The sequence below is a fragment of the Varroa jacobsoni genome, unplaced genomic scaffold (assembly GCF_002532875.2).
Source record: "Varroa jacobsoni isolate VJ856 unplaced genomic scaffold, vjacob_1.0 contig05026, whole genome shotgun sequence".
NCBI lineage: Eukaryota > Metazoa > Arthropoda > Arachnida > Mesostigmata > Varroidae > Varroa > Varroa jacobsoni.
Window position 1 is genome coordinate 2,297 of NW_019215415.1, and position 7,997 is coordinate 10,293.

Sequence of the window (7,997 nt, forward strand, 5' to 3'; positions counted from 1 at the left end):
GCTTAAATAAGCTCTACACAGAAAATTCAGGCGCAAATCAATTTTGGGCTGATAATAAGGTCCTAAAGGTGTAAAAGCTCAAAACGGTTAGCAACTGCAAGAAGTTTCAAAAAGGCTAAATTATGAAGGTTGTCAGGATGACCTAATTGTCAATCAAGGCTCTCCTCTCTAGAACGGCGGTTAATTATTGTATCAAAAACCCAAATATATCAAAAATGTCTTTTTAAGCATTTAGATAATTTTTTAGCCCTTTAAATTTAAGCTGTACTACTACTATGAGTTTCCTTATCTTCCCAGGATTTCTCAAAAACCATGTGAAAACTAGTTGTAATGTAGACTTGCCTTTTTTGAGAAAAAAATAACTGCTTAATTTTGGTAAAAGTTTGTTCAACGCTGAAGGATTGGGTGGTAATTAATTTTCGCTCAGTTTTGTATTCTAATATGTTGGCTCTAAAACAGAAGTTGCGTATGAATGTATACCTGTGGCTGCAAAGAGTTTTCTCTAGTGTGAACGTACCACCCTGTGTATATATATTCAGGGTGGTACGTTCATACCACGTTCATCGTGCCGCGGCCGCGGTGTCGTCTGCTAAACAGTTCCCTAGCTTTCATTTTCTAGCAACCCTCTTTTTTTGGGCCACGCTATTTGCGGACAGGTACTAAAGCAGACACATATTGAGTTTAAATGCTCTGGCAGAGCACGCTTCGCTCTTTCTCCGGTTAGCTACTTGACTTGCGCAATGAAGACAATGGGTGCTTTCATTGTAACGTCTGCATTTCATCCCATCGACCTTCTCCCACCTATAGACGGTTCGGAACAGCTACCGACACAGACAGGTACTAAAAATCGCTAGTAATTTCAGTGTTATATATATACATAGGTCCAGGTAAGTGAACGTAGGTAGATCGAACATAAGCCTTGTTAAATGAAGATTCGGACTGTTTAAAGTTTAAGTGTAGCTGGCGCATTAGTCGGTGACCGTTTCGGCGGACTCTAGGGCCAGAAATATTGCATTTTCTCAGTACCGCGCATGAAGCATTAAATCCGTCACCAAAAAATAGATAAATAGATTATCTAAATTTAGTGTAATTCAGTAGTGATACTGTGTTAGTTAGAAGCACCTAGTGCGAAGTGCTCTGTGATTCCTATGGCACTGAAGAGAACAGAGTGATGTGTTGAGGAAAAAGGCATCAATCCTTGAATTATAAGAGTAGAGTATACTGCGATCTAGAAGTGTTTATGGCATTGTTTTCTAATTGCGGCCTTCGCGTAACTTGGTTGGATTGGCCTATTCTCCTTTTGTTAAAAACATTCCGCAATCGAAAAATTCCGTCCTTTCATATTACGCATCTATACGCAATACAGAGATAACTAAAACCGTAAAACATTTTTGTTCAACGTTAAAGCGAACGTTTCTACTAAGTAATCTTCTTTTAGAGTGTGAATAATGTATAGATAGTCTTAAATAAAATGGACCTTCATAATGTTGAGACGAATTTTTTTTTATTTACGGTTTGTCTAATTAAGGGTTTGCTGAAGCTTTTAGGAAAACGCCATGTCGCGATAATGTCGAGGCCACAGTGGACCTCAGAGGTATTTGCTGCAAATTCACCTGCATGGACAATATCATGAAATAGTATAGCTGGTCGACCAATACGACTTTCTCCATGTCGAAACTCCTTTAATGACTTTTGACAGGGTTTGCGTCTCCAAGCTAAAGGATGGCTATTGAGGATACCTTATAATAACGTATAACTTTCTGTGTTCTTTCAAAACGCTTCAAAGAAGGAAACTGAAAGATAGAAAAAATCAATATTGACAATGACTATAGGAAGGTATATATGACTTCAACTACAGGAACATATAGAAATCGTATAAGAGTGCTAACATCCTTGACAGATACAAGTCGGCCTTTCTACTGACACCAAACGTAAAAAGCGATTTTTGTACTTTACGTAGAAGTACTTTAAAGGGGCCTTCAACTTTTAGACTACTGGCGTAGAGAAAAAAGTGTAGACTTATTTTAGGTCTGAAAAAAGAGTAGACTTATTTTAAGCAGGGATATCCAGACTAGTCGAACAATGTTCTTAATTGCGTTAATCTTATGATAGGCTTTCAAACAAATTAATACAATTTCATGATATAGACCATTAACAAGCTATTTATCTATGAATTCATCGTTTAAATATTTACATTATTTATGAAAATGTACATCAGTAATGTTTATTGGACTTCAAATATACTGTTGACTGTTGGCTAAGACAAGATAGCGTTGCGTTGCAACCAACGCTATTACACTATTACGTGGAGCCCCTTCCAGGAATCTTCCTCAAGGCAAAAACGCCTGTTATGTGTCGTGTCTTCCGTCGAATTCGTCCTCGTTCATCGCTAGTAAGTGTCTGATCGTCCAGGCTTTTACATTAATTCATTCATTTCTGAACAGAGCTGATCAGACATGAATAGCCAGGCCACTCTGCTGTTTATCGTCGTCAATTTTGGCCAACATTGTTCGTCTAACATAATAATCGAAAGGATCCTTTCAAGAACCGTCATTTCGAGGATTAAAGTATAATCCTCGAAGACATTTATCAAGTTATGTTTCTGAGAGCGATTGCTGCTGCTGCTGCTGCTGATGTGTAGCAAATAAAGCCAACAGGACGTATGCGGACAGCACATTAGCCTTAAATGTACTTGACATCGCATCTGTGGAAAGGTCCATAACGAAGTCAGACGGCTTGGCAAGAAGGTATTTGTCGGATTACAAATCAAAGTCATTATGTGTTGCATAGGATTGATGTAGTCCACTAAACGCTGACCAGATTATTCGTACCGTGTCTTTCACTTGTTCTAGTAATCTTTACCCAGCCGCCCAATCCGATAACATATGCTTCGTTTAGACACTGTCTAAGATCAGCTTTAGGTAGCTGGACTTGACTTTAGCTAGAATTTAACTGCGGCGATAATACGTTTCGATGTATTAGTCCGTCAAGTGTGCCAAGTTCTACCCAGTAGAACAGCCAGAAGAGGGCGAGAACTTAGGATAAATTACTTCCTAATATTCGAAGGCCTACCGCTAGCTTCGGTGGCCGCCGCCTTCACTATTTTGATAACTGAACCTTTGACTGGTACGCGGAAGCAGAGTAGGTATCTGATAACTTACAATATGCTTTATTAAGCAACGTGTTTCAAGGGTTCGTTGCTTTAGTTATAAATGCTGTTTCAAACGGCTGACTCTTAGATTGAAACAAAGTGTAGTACGGCCGGTTTCGATCCCGAACCACCACGTGTCGTGGTACTGAGTTAGCAGGGGCAGCGTAATCATTGCATTGCTGTGTGCACACAACGTTCATATCTGTTCGTTATCTCGCTGACGACGATTTCGAACTATGGTATTGTAAAAAACTGTGTCTGTGAGTACTATGCAATACAGTTAAGCGATATAGCTTGTCGAAGTGGGATTTTTTAAAAAAAATAAATAAATTCTAAAATTGAACCTTCGAGACGCCGTCTAATGTACCATCTTAGAATGTTAAGGCAAAGCTTACCGAGAAAACGTGATGAATATTTTTACGTTCAGAAGAAAGCACACACACACACACACACACACTATACAGATTGCAATAGCCAATACTTACTGGGTTATTGCCGTGTCTATAAAAATCTATATTCGTATCAGTCTCTATTGGGACAATTGGACAAGCTGATTTTCGAGTAGAAATATACGTATCGGGTGGAGCAAAGGTCCCAGCCTTCATTTGACATCGGAAATAGACGTACAGTGATTCAAGCCAGTCAATACATTAGCTAAAATTGTAGAAGAAGCGTAATGTTAAAAGAATTACTATTCCATGATGTCATAAAAATCACACTCACAATACCAATGTCGTTACTATCGAACTATCACTAATGATTTCACATTGACACGTCACCAAATGTAAAACAGATGTTCTTAGCATCCTTCTCAGCGTGTCCGGAACTAGTCGACTTCTTGACTTTGTCCTTTCTCTATTGCCCGGACAGAGACACCCGAAGAAGTTGTTAAGCTTTAGGTAAAATTTAAAGGTGCAGCCTTAATCTTCCGGGAAGACTAACTCGTGACGGATAAGATTAACTTAGTTGTGAACCAACATCGTCTCCTCCAAATTCAACGAGCTTTCAGTGGAGCCACTTACCTTTATCGCTATAAAACACTTTCTCTTCCGAAGCTTAAAACCACTTAGGCTGGGGAGTGTCGTTGTTGAAGTCCCAAACGCGCTGTAGGTCCAGGAAGTGTGGAACTCCATTTGTGTGTAATGGATCCCCTTTCATTATCCTGATAAACCAAAGCATCTTATTGTTGTTCTTAATTTTATGAATTGATTTGTCAAGTCAAGAAAAATTAATTTTCACTAACGTACACGTAAGAAAAAAAAACTTCTCCAAGCTGTTGTTATGATAATCGATGCCAGGTATACTTTGAGCTTGCGTTTCGTTAGCAGTGTAAAAAGTAACCATCGTACATTACTTTTTTTCGCCTAGTAATCAACAAACTAACGTGTTCTATAAGCACAAGGACGATGGGGGCCTACACCGGTGGAATAAGTCCTTATCTTAGCTAGTGGAGATTATTCATTTCTAAGATATAGCTTTTTTTGAACATGGTGTTTTTCAACAGAACCCTAACAATAATAAGCGTTTCTAAGGAAGAAACTTCAAAAAGAGGTTCGGACAAGGCACCTTTCGACGAGAAATACCAATGGATGTTGACATGTCGATACTTCGACTTCTCAGAATCATACCTTCTTCCGCTACCATAGACACTGCCTATCTCTGATTTTATACTGAGTAAACGCTGGGTAACTTCAATGAGATGCGATGACTTGCTTTCTCTTCCTGCCCTTAGAACTGACAAGGCTTATTACAGAGATGAAGCCTAAATCTTGATCTCTTTCTGTCTAACGGAAAAGAGAGCGGGTTCATTCTCAGCCAGAACAAAATTAGCGTGACGTGATGTGCGGTATGACTTACATAGCCTGCAAACGAATATTAATTTATCAGAGATTTTGGCCTACTTTATGTTCTGTTGACGTTATTTATGGTAGTGTGCCACCACCAGTATTCTGCTATCACAGAGCAGACATGTATAATACAATTGATTCCCACATGCTTTACCCATGTGAGACTTTAACTGGTTTTACTCCTCTACTGGACAATAGCCCTACTAAAAAAGTTATTCCGTTAAAAGTTATAAAATTTACACAGGTGCTATTTTATGAAGGTGAATTTGGTAATGTTGTGCCGCTCATTCTAAAACGTGACGAACGTTACTCTTATATTTCCTGACGGCTCTATTCTACAACTGTACGATATTTTGCACCATTTTTTTTTTTTTCGTATTTAACATGCAGTTGTACTCACGAAATATGAGGCCGTTCACTCGGACATCACCATCGAGTTTTTCTTGAGGTGTAGAAGTTGTAGTCTGCTATAAACAATTAGAAAATTTGAATGGCTTTTCCGAATTGCAGCGATGAAAAGAGCTCGCCATATAAACGTTGTATCTACTAGTAGAAACGCTGTAAACCGTTGGCGCTATATGCTACTCTGAAACAAAGATTTTTGATTTGAAAAGTAGACTTGAGGATTCTCTGTGAACGTAAATAATGAAAGTGAAGTAATGAAGAAGGTGATCGAGGCCAAACCATCTCAAAATCGATCGATGATAGGCCTCGTATTTGGTGCACGTAAAAGCACTATGTCTATTTAGCCCATTCAAATTAATAAGATTAAAACAAATCGCTGCATAATTCGAGCAAGGGTCAAGCACAGGGACGTAAAAATGTCTGGGCTTTTTTGTCCTTACGTCTCGCACTGAATGATTGAATACTTATCATGAGAAATGGGTCCCCATGCGATAAGTGAGGACCATCTGAAACAGCGAAACATAAATCTTAAAACAAACGTACAGTTGTTAAGATTTGATTGGCGGTTTAATGCGTTCTCTACTTATTATTCAGCGCAATTTTCTTAGTCTTAGAAATAGAGTCTTAGTTCGTATATTACAGCTGAAATGTACTGAAACAACTGGAAGAAATGCTACAAGAATTCCCCATTATTTAGCCAAGATTAAAGGTGCCGCCGCTGTCGAGCGACAATTCTCATAAAACGGGAATCACGGTGTCAAAAATGCACGAGTTGGAGATTTTCCGTCATCACCTACCACACTCATCAAGTAGTGCTCTCAGAGATACCCATCTTGACAACTTTTTTAATAGGACAGTTATTTAAATCTTACCGTGATGCCGAAATTGTCGTTCTAGACTTCATAAGCTCTGGTACCTCAGAATTCAAGTAGTATAAGTATGTAGGTATGAGTCGATTATATGTGCATTGAGTGCGTTTATCACAAAGTATCCCATTAAGGATCCTTATTATTGTTATTGCTGTACATCTATCTCTCAGGTCCAGCAAACGAAGTTTTCGCTGCTTCAGACTCGTAACGCGATATATGCCTCGGCCCATCTATGCTTTGGGATAAAGGAAGGAATGATGCATCCCTGTGTACAAATTATGTACAAGCTCTGACGCCGGTTAATATTGGCAGGGGAGCCGTACTTGTAGTAGTTGAAGTTTTAGTTCGTCCGTGGAAATCGGTCGATTGGTTGATAGGCGTTTGCTTGCAGTTTCTGTAGTTGTGCTCTCTGCGGCCGCCCGAGTCACTGTCGAGGTATAACATTCGCCTGCCTCTACATAAAGACACGCAGCGAATGCATGAATGAGAAGTAGTCATTGTGCCTGTACGATGGAGTCCCTAATGAAGATCAAGCGCTGATCGTGCGGACCACTCATAGGATACACTTTGCCCCAACCCCTTTCATTGTCGCCCCACAGACATGGCCACTGATACCAGCAACATCAACCACTATACCCATGAGCTACAACCTAACGAACTGGAACTAAATAATAGAAGAAGTCAGCAAATGCGAAAGCGTGTGAGTCGTCGAGGTGGCTGCATCTCAACAAGCGAAGTCCCATCATCGTAAAGGTCTGTCTGAAAGCACTATGCCCGCACAGGCATGCTACGGATAATGAACGTTCCTTGCCAACCCATCCCGAAGACCACACTAGATTCAAGGGCTCATACTAGGCTGTAGTTGCTTATACCTCTCTGCCAGAATATCTGCTTGTACGTTCATTTATGCAGTCGCTAGAAGAATCACCCAAAACCAGATATTTAGACCAAACAGAGTTAGGAATGGCTGGCCGACGGACACCCACGCGAAAGTTTGCCATGACCCGCGATGTAAATGCAACGGGGCAACTTACCAGCTGCAATAGTTCAGTATATCATTTGTTGCTGGGCCTGTACACATACATGGCCGAACATAAACACACATAGCCAGACATCAAATCACAGTGATCAAGTCAAAGGATGGGAGGGCGCGAAGTGATGATTTATTGTGTTCTACAGCAAACTATGGGAAGAACCCGAAGAAAGTTCACCCAATAAAGTGCCAAAGTTCAAGCGTTTTGAACTCTCACACAGGCAGAGAGCATTTTCAATAATCTCAATAAAGTTTACATTTGTGCACGTTTCGGTAAATTATTTGTGTCTAGTAGTGCATGTTATGTTTGTGATATTTTTAGGTACGATTTATTCGGTTTTTAGATGTTGTTGAGCTCCCTGATTTCCCTAGGGATATGCAACACCCACATGCGTAACAGATGTCGGAAATACGTATGAGAAGAACTCTGGCTAGAGTGTTCCGATCAAATTGCTGCTTCTAAGCTTACAAAATACAGAGGTACTGCTTTGAAACGTGGGTCATAGTTGGTTTTCAAAAGGCAGAATAAAGCTTCGATTGACAGTCGCCCCCCAGCGGCTTTGGTGTTATTACTGCGTACAAGTGTGCTTAGATTCAAAAATTCGTTGTCATTGAGGTTGTTGATAAGAGAAATATATGTAGGCACAAGGCAGCCTGCAGACTGAACGAGAGCCGAACAAGTTGAATAAATG

At 40.0% G+C, this 7,997-nt stretch overlaps 1 long non-coding RNA gene across 1 annotated transcript; it reads left to right on the forward strand.

The window, feature by feature from the left end:
• The first annotated feature begins 632 nt into the window (after positions 1-632).
• Positions 633-7,571, forward strand: LOC111273141 (uncharacterized). Its single transcript, XR_002687886.1, has 2 exons — positions 633-837; positions 6,443-7,571. It is a non-coding gene; the product is annotated as an uncharacterized LOC111273141 (long non-coding RNA).
• The last annotated feature ends 426 nt before the right edge of the window (positions 7,572-7,997 follow it).